We start from the raw sequence: 16,609 nt of genomic DNA on the forward strand, positions 1-16,609 counted from the left end.
CTTTTGTGGCGCTCGATTAATTATTAAGAGAAATATTCCCAAGCTGAATTATAGATATGCCTTGTACTCACTAACCTAACCACGGCTGGCTCCGTGAAGGACAGACACCTGGAGGACAGCTTTTTGTTGCTGTTAGATTAAAAAAAAGAAAGAAAGAAAGAAAGAGAGAGAGAAGAAAGAAAAAAGAGAGAAAGAAAGGAAGAAAGAAAGAAAAAATTAAGTAACTAAAATATTCTCCATTGTAATCAGTGAAAATATGAACCAAAAAAAGAGAAAAGAAAAGAAAAAAAAAAAACTGACGTCCAACCTTGGTTTTCCTAACTCCTTCCAGCTAGTGCAGCTTGAACTTTTGTTGTGAATACATTTACCTTCATCCTTTGGCCTCAGCCACAGGTGGAGGAACTGAGCTGAAAGGTGCTTCCCCACTATAGTTCATGCCAGCAAGCAGGGAGCATGGATTTCTCCAAAAGTAAAAATGATCATGTGCACTAGCCCCCAACCCTCTCTGTGGCTCCACAATGTGCTATAGTCCCTGTGCAGTTTCATACCTACCAAAAGCAGGTAATTAAATGTTTCTTGAGATGGTAGAAGGCAAGGCTGAGGGCACAGTTTCCTCTTTTGGGACTTTTGGGACTAGTTTCCCAAAAGTAATTTGTGAGATCAATTGGGAGCATCATCAGAGCAATGAAAACAGATTGAATGATGTACAAAAGATGACAGTTATATTGAATCTTGGGCATTTTAATGGGATTATGTTAAAACTTTATGAATTATGCTTCCATATGCCATGTATTGTTTGTTCCTATCACAGCCCAGAGAACGTTAAAGTTTGAAATGTCTGGGGACTTCATAAGTATTTGTAGTTTTTAGGTATCAGGAATCTGATTTACTAAAGTACTTGGAGAATGCAGTCAAATGCAGCTGAAGAAAAAACACTCTCAGAAAGATATCCGGGTCATACAACAAGTATTTATTGAGAATTTGATCAAAGTAGATAATGCTCATCAAGTTCCCACATAGTACTCAGCCCTGTGCTAAGTTCTTTGCATGCATATTGTCTAATTTTATCTGAATAAACACTTTATGTGGTAGTTACTATTATTATTTTATAAAGAAGGAAATTGAGGCTGACAGTGGTTAACTAACTTGCCCAAAAGTTATATAGCTAATTATGTAGCAGACGGAGACTTCATCATCTAACTCTGCAGTGTGTACAAACCCCAAGCTAGCGATGATAATACCATGTGGTCTATGCCCATTCACCCTCATGAACTAGTGGTTGTATCAGCTGCATAGACAGTTAATGAAACAAAGGAATGCATACTATGATGGAGATGTGAGTATGATGTTCCTAAGATGCAAAGAATGGAGTAGTACCTGATTTGGAAGAAGCAAGCACAAATCGATAAGGAAAGGGGAGATGTGTCTGAAGAATGGTGAGAACAGGAGTGGCTGCCGTGGAGAATACATGGGCACATGGCACTAGGGTGGATCGAGAGTAAACTAGAAACTGAGAGACAGATGGGAGCCAATTGGGAAGAGTATGCTTTGCCCCCTGCCTTCTTCCCCGCCATCCCATACACACACACACACACACACACGCACTCACCCCTCTTTGCCTCTTTAAATAATTATAAAGCGATCAAAAAATATTCTATTTCTCTCTCCATGAAATTCTCTTAAGGATTCCTAGAAACCCACACAAATAAACAGTCATAGAAAAGATCCTTTGCTTGTTACAACAAAAATCTACCTTGTCTCAATCCCAAAACTATTTTCTTTAGAGAGGAAAAATGATTTTCTTGTCTTAGTCATCAACTAGTCAAAAATTTTCAAGCTCCCCACCCTCAAATACACTTGTTAAAACAAATAATTTCTCCATGGTTTTGAATTCTCTCAGTGGTGATACAAATGTTCCAGAGTTCACCATGAAGTTTTTGCATATATAGAAAGGGGCAAATGGCAGCAGATCTTCCTTTGTGCAAAACCAATAGGAGGCCTTGTGAGATACAGACTAAGTCCATTATAAATGGTTTTGTTTTCTTTGGAGATTATGGTCCCCCGTGAATGACAATGTTCTGTTTACCCCTCCTCTCTTCCTCCCAGAAGCCCATGACACCTTGAGAATGTACTAAAATGAATGAATAATGGAAGAGGTTTCCATTTGCCAAGAAAGTTCAGTATATGTGTTAAGAGAAAACTAGATCCTTTTTTTTTTTTTCCTGCTTATCCCAACCTCTCAACTATCTGACTTTTAAAATTCTAAAGGTAATAAGGGTGAGTCCTGGGGGACTTGATTCTTTGCCTCCCTGTCCAAAATTTATAGATGCAGATATTCTGAGCAGCCCATAATTCCTTATAAACATGGGTTATTCAGCAATTTGGCTAGTTCTTTCTTGAAGATGGATTTTTCATTGACAGTTCACCACCACTTTCCATCCCATCTTAAGCATACCAGTACTGATCAGGTCTTAAGATATCAGAAAAGCATAATTTACTTCTTATTTAAGTGAGAAAACATTGATCCTGGAGAGAGAGACTGACCACTTGCTTGCTTTCTGACTGATCGCAGCACTGACAGGGACAGTGGGGAGTAAGACAGCTGCTGTTTGCCCTGGGTGGACACCCACGGTCTAGAGGGTGAAAACTGAGTCAACACACTCATGTAGTAAGGGTCTGATAGAAGTCACACTAGGGGCAGAGGCAAACAGCCCTTAATTAAGGTTGGAAAGAAAGGTTTTCAAGGCAGAAGGAGCCACATGGCAAAGGCTTGTTGAATAAGAATGACATGTATGAAGATAACAAAGATAAGCAGAAGATCCAATATGGAACCGGAAAGGGAGACAGTAATGGTGGTCTGAGATACGTCATGCTTAAGAATATAAATTAGAGTCCACGATAAATTGCTGACTGAAAGAATTTGCAGCCCTTTTCCTACCTTTACATACAGGACAGATGTAGTTCACACACACAGTAGTACACTCCATGGGCAAACCCAGATTAGCAACTGTGGCATCCATTAAAAAGACTTGAGTTATAGGCATTCCTAGGCTTCCTGGCTAATATGGCATACTTTTCTCCTCCATCTATGACTACATCTTATGAGCCAAGTAAGTGAAATTGAGTTGGCATAACCATAAATCATCTCAGATTTAGTTTTCTAAATGCAAATCAATAAAAATAATACCCTTCTTTAACTGAAGGAACTCAGAATTTGTAATGCACTCCACCTCGAATCAGTGATACACCTTGAACAGTGATACACAGTTGGGAGACACTGCTGCTGAGACCCACTCTAATAAGGTGATGTAGAATCATGCTTTCTTAGCTCTTCGTTCTGTTTTCCTTACACGTGGTTAGGAAATAGAGCAGTTGTGGAGATTCGCTTGAAATGAAGTAGCAACCAGGGTGTAGATAAAATATAACCACAGTCTTGTCTGCTGGCAAAAATCAATCAAGAGTAAACTTGAAGCAGAGGCAACTCAAGGAAGGTTTAAGTATGGAACGGTGTCTCAGTTCCTACAGTCGCTACCACCACCATGCGTTCTGTAATAACTCCTCCCAGTTTATGCCAAAGAACTTTTACCACATATCTAAATGTGAGCCTTTTTTATAGAAATAAGAGGCGTGATATACATCTTGCCAAAAATGTGTTCCAAACTCTCTGAAGGCCACGTTAGATATGATCAATGATCATCGGACAAGCTGGATCCTAGTCTCTTAAAAGTCGGCTCCTTCCTCCTCTCCCTTATTTTGATTTTGACCAACATCTTTCACCCCGTAAGATGGGCATCACCACTGGAGCTCACAGCAAACCTCTGCTTTGCAGCATAAGATTATTTGCACGCCTCTTCCAGGCTGCCGGCACCATCACAGCCCTGACTACTTCTCCTTCATCAGACCAACATTCCTTCTGATGTCATTAAACGTCAGAAAGACTCGGTCCAGCACATGCTTTCCAAAATTATCACCACAGTTGCAGGAAGGTGTTTTCATGTGAAATGTCTACTAGGTCCTTTTAGTAAGAAATCTAGCCAAAATTATTTCTGCTCTTTGCTCACTTTTCTCCATTCTTGGCTGAAGATAGAAACACAGTTCTGGGAAATGGCCAACAGATGTATTTTAGAACAAAAAGCCAAAACAAACAAAGTGGAGAGAGTACGAGTGTCATAGGGATGCTAACTCATGGTTTCTCATCAGTGGCTGCTGAGAACAACACATCACCTGTGAGGTTTTATGTATACCAGACACCCCTCTAATTTATTTCTCAGTCTACCCCACAAATTAACTCTTATTCTAAATAAGCGCAAAGTCATAGGCTGAGATCTCCAAAGGTCACATGGGAGCACAAAAACTGACGGTTTCCTTTAGATGGTTTTTAGAAGGAGTCCCTTCCAAAATTCTTATATGAGTTTGTACTTAAAAGTAAAATTATTATTATATTTATGGTAAAATTCTAATGAATTACAACAACGCTTGGGGAAAAAAATAAACTTTTGTCCAAAGCAATTACTCTTGGATTGCTTGAGGGGCTGAAGCAGTATTAATTATTCAGTCATTCAACAAAATTTTATTGCGCATCTCCTTTGTCTCAGGCATTGGTTTAAGCACTAAGCAGTAGTGATAATCAAAGACAAAGTCCCCGCTCTTAAATAAATATGGTTATTGCAGACAAGAGTAACTATTATGAGGAACATAATGTAGGGTAATAGTTGGTCAGAGAAAAGGGTTTCAAGTGTAGCTGGGTAACTAAGGAAGCCCTCCTTAAGAAGGTGACATTTGAGCCAAGGCTTACATGACAATAAAGCTTGCCATGTGAAGAACTGTTGCAGAGAAAAGAAAAACTGTTAGCTAGAGTGTCATCGGATATGGTTTAAAAGTTGAAAATGTGGGCAACGGTAGTTAGTAAAATCTTTCCCTGAAGGAGCTTTAGTGAACAGACGGCATTGAATGCATGAGTCCTAATACAATTTAATTCTATATACCACTACCTAGTCATTCAGAACTGGGATCCCAGAAGTTCATCTCCCTCCTTCCTTCCCTTAGTCCCCAATTTCAGGCTTAGTCACTCTTCCAAATCTTAGAGAATGAACAAGCAGGAGCTCTCCCTTAGGGAATAAGGAGATAATCCTGGACAGAGGGAAGTGTTCACAGTTCTACATCAGAACACTGTTTACATTTACATAAGAGGCTAGGATGATTGCTATCCCCAGGTGTTCTGATTTGTAAATGTAGTTCCCAGATTCCTGACCTTGATCTGGCTGCTGCCTATTCTCAAAAAGGCAGGATATTACAACTTCTGTTTTATTATGCGTTATTTTGTAATGAGTAATAGAAAGCAGTTCAAGCTAGCTCATATTCAACAGTGATAGATAGATGATAGATGATAGATAGATAGATGATAGATGATAGATAGATAGATGATAGATGATAGATAGATAGATAGACAGATAGACAGACAGACAGACATAGATATCTTCTCCCCATCACCTCTTTCTCAGCAATGAGTCTCTGCTTTCCCCTATCTCCATGTATGTAGCCTGATAATGGCTGACTTAGCCCCATTGCCATACGGTCTTTCAATGTAAAGGTGCTTCATATACTTCAGATTTCTAAAATGAGAAATCTGATTGATTTAGCTCATGTTTTTAAACCATGTCACTCAAGTCACAAGTTACCAGCTTAACTGGTTAAGTCACCTATGTCCCCCAAAAGGAAGTTATTCATCTGAGTCTAGATGGAATGAGATTTTCTAAACAGGGACCAATACAAGTCTAGTGCACTAATTCTAACAGCAATATGCCAGGTGGTTTTAGGACCTTGGGAAATCTATGCTGCTCTTACTTATAAAAGATATTCTGGGTTATCTTATCAAGTATACCATTCCACATTAGAAGCTATGTACATTATTTTACAATTGAGTTGAAGCTGACGAGCAGACAATATGACATTGAAATTTTGCAATATTTTATGGCTTGTTTTTTGTTCTGTATTTCAAAGCTAATAATTTCATTTTCAGAGTGTAAACATTTCATGGCCTCCTGGAAAACTTATAGGTACATGGGCATGGCCCAGAAACAAACCATAATTCCTGAACAAAGAAGTAGCTCCTTGATTACTGTTAAGTACTTAAGATTCTTGGTTTTTAAGGAATAATAAAATAATGTCAGCCAATAAACTGTGGATGAAAGGTCTCCTTACCTTCTTATTTGTCTGTGTGTGAATATGTACTGACATATGTGAATGCATCCTGTGTTTATGTTGTCTTCTATGTTGTGTGTAAGCTATAATGGGAAAGCTAATTATTAAACTTCACAAATGCACCCAGAGGCTACTGTGAGCAATGCATCCAAAAAAAAAAAAAAAAAGAATCTAAAAATAGCTAAGTAATAAATAACCATTTGCAGATGGGAATTGTTCATGCAGTTTTCTAAACAACAGCAGGTTTCTTTAAGACATTATGGTTTGTCCCCATATTTTACTAGGTGTACTAAATCTTACATACTTAAAAGCAGATAATTTGAATAAGAGTGCAGTAAAATTGACTGGATCCAAATTAAAGTTATTTTTAAGACAATATCGAACCACTGCTTTCATCTTAGAATAGCTTCACATATGCATATTCTTCTATGTTAGTTAAAAGCACCGAGAGTAATTTCTGAGTGGCAGAGCATCCTAGCAATTATTTTAGAATACTACATTGCCAAAAATGTAAAGGCCATTCTTCAAATCAGTGTCTTGATTGCTTGGTGTTTTATTTGTTCAGGTTCACTCAGAGGGAAAAAAATTAATAAGGGACTAAACTAGATATAAAAAGTTCATTGTGGCCTAGGAGTATGTTGTAGAAATATTTAGATAAGAAAGCTACAGAGTTTGCAGCAAGAGGCTTAATTTAAAATGCAAGAGAATTGGGGATTCTTAGAAGGGGTGATATATTGCCCTTCATTAATAATTAAAATAATATTAATTAATATCCAAAATTTAAAGTCAACATACAGAGGAGTGGGTTTGATATGTGATAACTGAAATGGTTTCTTCTATCCAGAACCCAATCAACGTATTTGGTGTGATCTATCAAGCAATCTCCAATCCAGTGGTCTTTTGCCACCACTAATGTATATGTATATTGGTCTGGTCATGTGTTTCAAACTTAGCTCAACGGAGTCCCTATACTAATAATATATTTAATAACACAATTAATCTCTCTTGCTCAAGACAGTACACATCCATTAAGTGATAAACTTTGGCTCTGGTCTTACACTTAAATAAAATTATAGTATGCTTTCCTCTTCAACTGGGGAGAAGTTATTGAATATTTCATTTTAAACTGAATGTGATATACACACAGAATAATTTGCTTTGTTTATGGTGATATATAGATTACAGTTTTAGAAATCAGGAAATATCCATCCATTACTGGATGTACAATTGATTACATTTCTTAATTCTTCTAAATATAATGTTCCCACTTGCAAAAGGAGAACAATAATACTACTTTATAAGGTTGTGATGAGAATTAGATAAGTTATGTGAAAGACAAAACACACAGTACAATTGAAGAGATGATTTTATTCGAGCCATCACAATATGGCAAACATTCATTAATGATGAAAGTCCCAAAGAAAAAGGAGATCTGCGATTTTATACAGGAAGATAGATAAACAAGGGTCTGATCTTGGAATCCTATGGGAGTCATGCAGAAAGATGGAGGTGAATATTACCTTCAATCTGCAAATACAATAAAAATCTATGTGTAAACTATAAGTGCTGATAAATCAGAGAAAACATAGCTGTTTTTTTATTAAACCAAAAATAATGAACAACTCTTATTTGCCAAAGCTTTACCTAAATATGTGAGGTTGAATAAAACATATCTGATTTGTGTTTTATAAGGATACTCTTCAAATCTGGCACATTGGAAATCTTAGTAGTCTAATTCCCTTAAATTCTGAGGATTTTAGGAATATTCAATTTGTATATGCAATAATTTACCTCTAAGCCAATCACAATAGAACTCCTCAAAGAGATCTTATAATCAAATTCAGTAATACCACCTGGAGGTTTGGAAAATATACACTCACACAATGAGAGGCCTAAAGTCCTGTCTGAATGACAGATAGAAACATACAACAGACAGAGAGAAAGCATATAGCTTCAATTCTAAAATTTGGTCATGGGTCAAGCATAAACATAGACATATAAAACTCACTGGTCCATGTCATAGATCTGTTCACTTTCCAGTGAGTACAAGTTCTTAATTGATTTGCACTCAAAACTGAAAAACAGAAAAGACTAACAAACCAGAATCTCTGCCATCTTCCCCACCTGATAGGCACAAGATCTCTACAAACCATTAACTCCTTTACAGAGACCACCAAATTGTCCAACCTCAAAACCAAAAAGGCTGTCACTGGAAATCAAGCGAGTATTCAAAAACTATCAAAATCAAATACTTACATGGTACCAGTGGACATGAGCCCATTGCACAGGACTAGAAAAGAGACTCACTGTTAAGTTGCTAGTCGCTAGTCAGGAACAGAACACAAAGGGCTCCAAGAGGACTTGTTGCCTGGGCGCAGTGAACAGGGATCCAAGGCAAGGTTTCATCCTATCCAAGTTATAGCACCAAACTGTAAAAGACAAATGCACCAGATAAGATAATTTTATGTAAACTATCACAATAGGGAGTATATTTATTAATGAGAAATGTCTCAAAGAACAGGAAAAGGGCCTGTGGGTTTTTAGAGGCAGGTAAGCAAGAAAGTCATCCTGGAGTTCATCGGAGTTCCGAGGATGGATGGAAGTGGGTTTCACCTCAAAACACACCAGCACAGAGTTGTCCATAATGAGTGGGAGGATTTCTGAACCATTGATTTCTAGGAGCACAGGGCTCAGACAGAGTTCAGCATTGTCAGTATTAGTTTTACAAAATGCTTACTCATAAAAAACAAAGTATTGGCAATTATTGTTGGAGAGGCCAATACATTGAGCAGTACATTTTGTATATTCTGTGTAGAGTCAAACACAGACTATCCTTTATTAGCTGTATGATTTAAGAAAATTACATAATTTCTATAATTTTTAATTTTTTTAACAGTTCATTGGCCATTCAAAAGGAGTAGCTTCTTCATAAAGCTGCTGTGAAGACTGAATATAATAAAGATGAAAAGTTCTGAGACTAGGTTTTCACCTGGAGAGCTCTCATAAACAATAGTCAACTATTGTTACCATCACCATTTAGAACTGAATGACTGCCATAAGAAAATAGGTCATTGTTTTATTTCTAAAATCCACTTGAGGAAGTAAACATTTCCAGAACATAAGGATTCACTTTTTCATTTGTCATATTTGTTTGGTAATTTTAACAGAAATTTTTGGTACGTCTTAACATAATACTTAAACATTTTCATCATATCATTGAGAGAAAGGGAAATTTTAAATTTACTTCTTAAAAAAATACTGTCATTGTAGAGGAAACAGAACATAAATTGTCCCTGATAATTAACCGAATATTAACAAATTAAATCAAAACCAAAATTAGAGAAAACTAAATGGCATTTTTCTATTTCGGGTTAAAATCCATAATTTTGTTGTTTGCTAGCTGAGCTGCTATAAACTAGAAAATTGAGTATGTTTTGAGAAAAAAAAATGTTTTTAATTGTGTCATCTTCTTTTTAATGAGTGAAATTAATGGTAAGGAAATCTTACCAAATCTAGTTTATGTGGACACGGTTCTGGGAGGTCAAAGGTTTTGTTATTAAAAAACAGCAAATAAAAAGTAGTCCTAGAAATTCTTAAACAAGCATGTATTTCTCTCCTATTTAGAGCTCAGAGAGCTTCATCGAAGGGTTCAGCATCTATATCTCTTTCAATTCTTAGCCTCCTACCGATGCTATTAATGCTACCTAATTTAATGACCTTTACAATATCAAGAAGGAAATAATTTATGCTAATTTCCCTGACTCCCTACCTGTAATGAGGACAGACTTAAAGGGGATGGGGATGAGACAGGGGAGCAGTTCTTGTCATTTTTGAGCTGACTCAACCAGTTTTCATCTGCATTGCAAAGAATTTTAGAGATATTACCTGCTTTGTAAGTGGACCAAACTTATAGCCACTGACTAAAGAACTCTTTAAATCATCCAGTACATTTAAAACAAGACAAAACTTTCATTCTAAGGACTTGGTATCATAATAGACAGTTATAGAAAGCAGACCTATAGCTTTAAGATGCTTCGAATCTACCTAAATGCTTGGGAAGGCAAGGCCAATTCTGACATGATGGGGTAGCAAATCTATAAGATGATATATGTTTTTGTGGTCTGTGAAGTTAGATAGCTTTGGCTCAAATTCTGATTCCATCACCTACATATCATGGGCAATTAACTGTAAAATTTGTTTTCTTCATCTGAAAAGTAAGAATACAGGAAGTACATAAATTGCAAAATTGCTTTGAAGGTTAAAAGAGAAAATTTGAGTACTTAGCTCGGTTCCTGGCCCATTGTAAGTATTCTAATGAATGTCAGCCACAGTAGTAATGGCAGTAGTAAAACAGTTCATAAGTAGTATATATTGTAAAAAAAAAAACTTATATATAGGCTACCCACATAGCCTACAGTTAGTACATCTGACAGTATATAATTAAGTAGTATTTATGGTGGTACAGATATAGATGCTGTAGCAAGTCAAAAGAAGGAAGAACAGTGGGGGTATCAGTAGGGAAATTAATGTTCTTTGTACCATGCCTGGCAAGTTGAAGGCTCTTGATAAATGTTATGTGTTTTTATTATCAACACTACTGATCATATTAGGCTTTGTAGAAGAGGTTAAACTTGAGGAGAACTTTAAAAGAATGGGTAAGATAAGGATAGCAAAAGAGTCTCAAGTAAACAGGACAGCAGGAGTGAACCCACGGATGTGAGAATGAGCAGGACAGTCCACAAAGGTAAAGGCACTGCTCTAAAGAGTTCCATCAACGAGTCGTTATCATTTTTATTTTCATTATTAATAGCTGCTCTTTATATTGTTTAGGTGTCAAATCCCCAGCATCTATAAATATTACCTTATTTGGAAAAAAGGTCTTTGCATATGTAATTAAGGATCTCAAATTGAGAAGATCATCCTGGATTATCTGATGACCAATGTCCTTATAAGAGAAACACTAGGGAGATCTACAGAGAGGAGAAAGCAGTATGGCCATGGAGGCAGAAATCAGCGTGATGCTGTCACAAGCTGAGGATTGCCAACACTCACCAGAAGCTGGGAGAGGAAAGGATCAGAATCTCCCCTGGAGGCAAGTTGTTTTCCGAACTCCTGACCTCCACAATTATGAAAAATAAATTTTTGTTTATGGGTTTAACTACCAAAGAAAGTTGTGGTATTTTTTTTTTTTACAGCAGCCACAGAAAACTAATACACTATGCCATTTTCCCCCCTTATTTAACCTAAGCCTTCTATAATCTTCTAAAATACAATGTAAGTCATAATTTCTATGTACAGGTGCTACAGAAATATTTAACAGACATATCCAACCTAGTCTTAAAGAAGGGTCAAGGAAGGCTTCTTAAAGGAAGAAATGTCTAAAGTACAATTAGCTATATGAGTAGGAGTTAGCTGAGACAAGAGCTGACAGATGTGACAAGCAGGTGAAGGGCCTAGATAAAAGACTATGAGACTGAATGAAGTTTGGAAAGGCTGGCAAGCAAGAGGAAGCATATCTTGGAAGCCGCACTAGGGCCTGACCAAGGATGGAGGAGCTGCCTAAGCCCAGGTGAAGTTCCCCAAAAACAGTTAGAATGACACTGACCACAGGAGAGGCCACACTTAGGAGACTCTAAAAACAAGCAGAGGTCACACTCTGCTTTATCAGCCTATCCGCTAGCCTTTTGATAAATAATAGATAGGCCTGGATTATTTTAAACCCCTGTGGGTATGAGAAGGTTAGTGGGGAGAGAAAGGGGATAAAATACACATAAAACTTTGCATATGCGCTCCAGGGTTTCGCAGAAACCAGGTGGTAGCCCCAAAAGGAAATCAATAACCACTGCTTCTATTTGTGGCTCTGTTTCCACAGAAACGTGTTTGTGGGTGAATTTGGAAGGCAGATTTATAATGCCAAAACCACCAGTCCAAAAAAGAAAAATTCAGTTCAAATAAACTTTTTATTATAGTAACAAATGCTTGATTTTACTAACATTTTTCCATTTAATTAACTGAATTTGGAGGAGATTATCAAATAAATTCAGCCATGCTCCTATAGGCTCAATAATACTGAAATCTGGGAAAAATATTAGGTTCAGTATAAGCAGAATACATGGGAAGTGGTAGAAAAAAGTTTGAGTGGTCTGTCAAGTTGAACCTATTTGCAAATGTAATGAATATAACCAAACTTCAGGGCACTGAGCTAGTGAAGTTAATACTGATTGCAAGAGGAAAAAAAAAAAAAAAAAAAACCTCTCTCTTGCTTTTGTACCTTTCTAAATCTTATACCATGCATGTTATACCATGCATGTTGTAGGCTTACTATAAAAAATGTTTATGAAATTATTTTACAGGAGTAATTTATGTATGACCCCTTATCTCAGTTAAGATAAAATTTTTTCTAAGACCCATACTTTAGTAGAAGGAATACATTTTAGTATTTTGGTTAGTATTAAACCCAAAATACTAAAAGTGCTCAGAGCTTTTATCATTAAAAAATATAAAGTTGTAATAGTTCATTTTTTAAGACTATAGGTGTTTTGTCACTGAAAAGAATAAGGAAGGGGAAAAGAAAGGGTTCCAACCCAGTGCATGCAGACATGGCAAGCCACTTGCACACTATGGCCTGCCTGCCAAGACGGAAAGATATTTATAGAAGGGAAAAGGAAGTTAATGGAAACGGAATTTAGAACCTAGTTTTATTATAAACAGAGCTTTTTCCTGAGAGTTCCTGCGATTACGTAGGCTATGAGAACCTCCGTAAGCCCTAACTCCTCACATAGACCCTCTGGATTAAATATGTTTGCTTAAAGTTCCAGTTCATCTTTATCACAGGTTTAGAGCAAAATTGAGAGGGAGGTACTCAGATTTCCCATATGCTGCCTGTCCTCACACATGCATAGCCTCCCCTGTTATCAACAGCACTCACCAGAATGGTACATTTTTTTTTACCAAGGAAGAATCTAGACAGACACATTGTGATCACCCAAATTCTACAGTTTATCTTAGGATTCATTCTTGGTGTTATACATTCTATGAATTTGGACAAATATATAATGACATATGTCCATCATTATAATATCACACGGAAGATTTTTATTGACCTAAAAAGCATCCATGCTCTGCCTATTCGTCTCTCCCACTCCTTCCACCCCTGTAGACCACCGGTCCTTTTTATTGTCTCTATAGTATTGCCTTTGTCAGAATGTTGAATAGTTGGAGCCATATAGTAGATAGCCTTTTCAGACTGGCTTCTTTCACTTGGTAATGTGCATTTAAAGTTCTTCCACGTTTTTTCATGCCTTAAGAGTTCATTTCTTTTTAGCGCTGAATAATATTCCATTGTGTGGGATGATAGCTCATTTTTAAACATTGATCTTTCCCAGCTTCTAAAGGAAACACGAGCCTCGTTTATTAAAAGTAGTCTCAGATCTAGATCTCACTAAGTCCTCCTAACTTCTATGTTGCCCTAGACCCTGGGTGGTGTTGAGCCTGCAAGAGAGATGGGGGAGAGGTCAGGAAAAGAACGACAGTATTCAATAAATACTTATTAAATAGAAGTGAGGAAGAAAGGAAGGAAGAGAGGGAAGGAGAAAGAAAGAGAAAAGAGGGAAGAAAGAAGAGAGGGAGGAAGGAAGGAATTCTGATTGTACTTGATCTATAAGTAATCAATACATATTCTTAGACAGGCCAGGCCCACCAGCTGAGGAACATGGAACTAGATTAGTACTTTAAAAATATAATGAAATGAATATCTGAAATAAAACTTTAAAAATGCATGATTTACTAAACTCACTAATGACATAAACTATTTCTAATTGTTTCACTGGCTTCCTTCAAAGTTGTACCCTAGTTGGATAGAATTGTTCCTAAGTAAAGTAATTGGATACTTAAAAAGTAGCTTGAACTTTTTAGTAGGATGACTGGGGGTAATCTTAGGTGCCAAAGAGTCTAGGATCTAATACTGGCTCTGGTATTATCAACAGATTGTCTAAATATGCACTTGGCTCTCCCATTTACAGTAAGACGAAACGAATGAGTCACCTAACACTGGGTCCACTGGCAATACTTTATACTACGTTTTCTAAGCCTTGGCAGTATATTCATTTCCCTTTAATAATGACAGTAGCACTTTCTTCAATTGCCAGCCAGCATGCCTGTTAGGCCTTTATTTCCTTTCTATAAAACCCTCTTTTATCACAGCTTCACATATGTATCTGATTTGGTCTTTGCTCTATGTGGCTGCCAATATGTGAAATCTGTTTGATCTTGATGAAACTATAGGAGAAGGGATGAAAATTTAACAGGATCCCACAGACATTCTTCTTTTTCCTCTCCAACTGAGTTGGGTATCTTGAAGATAATAATTTAAAAAGTGTTATTTTAAGGTCAGTTCCTGGGGAAAATTTCATGTGAACTCAACAGCCAATAAAAGGTGCATAATGGGCTACAAAACCTCTCAATTATCACTATGTGTTTAAGAAAAGTTGATAAATAAAATGTAACCCAAAAAAGCAGATTATGACAGAGGCAGAGAATAAATGACCAAATCGCCCTGAACTCTTGGAGCAAGCCACCTATATGCTCGCTATGAGCATATTTCCATGGAGAAAAGATATGGAGGTTCACATTGAAGCAAAGTTATGAATTTGATTGAGCTCTAGTTTTATAATTTCATATTTTCTTGATAATTTTTTGTGGTCCATGTTTAAAAACTTATGACAGCCAATCATGAAATGAGGCATAAGCAAGGAAAATGATGTTTTCCATGATACATCAGGGTCAAGAAAAAATAAAAAAAGGAATTCAACTTAGAGAAAAGTTAGTTCTCTTGGAATACAAAAAGCACAATTTTTCTTTTTGATAAACAATTCTTCCCCAATAAATGTGGTATAATTGGAAATCTTTCAGTTGTAGGCAAAAGTTATAGAGGAATCATGCTATCATAGGGTAGCCTCTTTGGTAATTTCAGACTCAGATTCAAAGAACATTTACTCTTTGCCAAGTGCTGTGCTAGATACTGCCTTGTGTTATCTCACTTTTTTCTCACAATTAGGTATAGAGAAAGCATAATTGTCAGCTTTTATTATGAGAAAATTGATGCTCATGAAGAGGAATTTTCCACTCAAATGGCTAACCTTGTAATCAGCTCTTTGTTCTGCTTCTGTAGACATGCTTGCTGCATAGGCTGAAGGGCAGCATGATCTAGAGATCAACTGAAGACTCACCATCCCCTTTGATTGTTCTATCTAAATAACAGATGTATTGCAAAAGTTTCTGCCTGAAAATCTCATTCTCTGTAACTGCCTGTAACCTATAGCAATTCCCACGGTCTGTAACCTCCTGAAGACAAATCAGCCAATCAGCCCATGCCAACTGTAACAGCACAGATAAGCCTTATAAGAGCAAAATTGCCCCTGAGCTCTGGTCCCAAATCTTCAGAGCACTAGCTCTTCTGGGCCCATGATCGTAATAAACCTGAGTTCTCTAACTCTCCAAATGGTACTTGGTTTCTCCCCAAACTGATTTTGCAACATTTTGCAACCCTCAGAGAAGTTAATTCACTTGTACTTAGTTGCACAGCTTAAAATGGCAGCTTTGAGACTCATACATGGATCCTTAAATTCTAAGTGATCTGATAGAGACTCAGAACTATCATGGAAAAGAAACAAATACTGGAGAGTTGGAGGCCAGGGTTTGTGATTAAAGAAAAGAAGGTAAAGACAGAAGTAAGGCTATGAGGTTCAAAACAAAATCCTCAGAGAAACAGAAGGGGGATCATAAGGGTTCTTGCTCCTTAAAAAAACTAGTAAACATTTTACCCTTTATCTTGCTCTGCTGCCTCAATTTATCCTGTCCCTTAGTGTGGGTGATACCCAGGCTCTGCCCTCAGCTCTTCCCTTTACTTCCTTTCTCAGGGATATCATCCATTCTACAGGCCACCTTTTGCAGACAATTCCTAGATTGACACCTCTAGCCTGAACCTCTCACAAGAGCTCCAATCATATCTGTCCAAAGAATGGTTATACATTTTCACTAGGATAACTTCTCATTTCCCCTACAACACCTAAATTTTTCTTCATTCTGCTTTTCCTGTTTGTTATAAATTAGCCATACAGGCATCTTGACACAGAATTCAACAGCGTCTTTATTGTTTTCCTCTCTCTTAACCCCCACATTTGTCATTGGTTCACATTGATTCTACTTTTCAACCTCTTATATATATACTTTCTTTTCTATTATAGGTATTAAAGAATAATTTTTAAAAAATGAACATGTGTCAAATATTATATTAACTCATAAGTTAATAGGGAACCAGGAAGATGTTCCAATCATTTAAAGAGCCACACATATATAAGCAATAAGAAATACTAAAATAAATTTATAAGGAGGTATAAATAATTTATAA

The 16,609-nt window shown here is 36.8% G+C and overlaps 1 protein-coding gene across 1 annotated transcript in view; it reads right to left on the minus strand.

Annotated features, from left to right (window-relative positions):
• KCNA4 (potassium voltage-gated channel subfamily A member 4) overlaps positions 1 to 16,609 on the minus strand; it is a 434,546-nt gene that overhangs the window by 393,911 nt on the left and 24,026 nt on the right. The window contains exon 3 of the mRNA XM_036220194.1: positions 8,458 to 8,630. The gene's annotated coding sequence lies outside the window, so the exon portion shown is untranslated. The remainder of the gene's footprint in view (positions 1 to 8,457; positions 8,631 to 16,609) is intronic.

Source organism: Rousettus aegyptiacus, unplaced genomic scaffold, assembly GCF_014176215.1.
Source record: "Rousettus aegyptiacus isolate mRouAeg1 unplaced genomic scaffold, mRouAeg1.p scaffold_m13_p_5, whole genome shotgun sequence".
In the NCBI taxonomy this organism is placed as follows: Eukaryota; Metazoa; Chordata; class Mammalia; order Chiroptera; family Pteropodidae; genus Rousettus; species Rousettus aegyptiacus.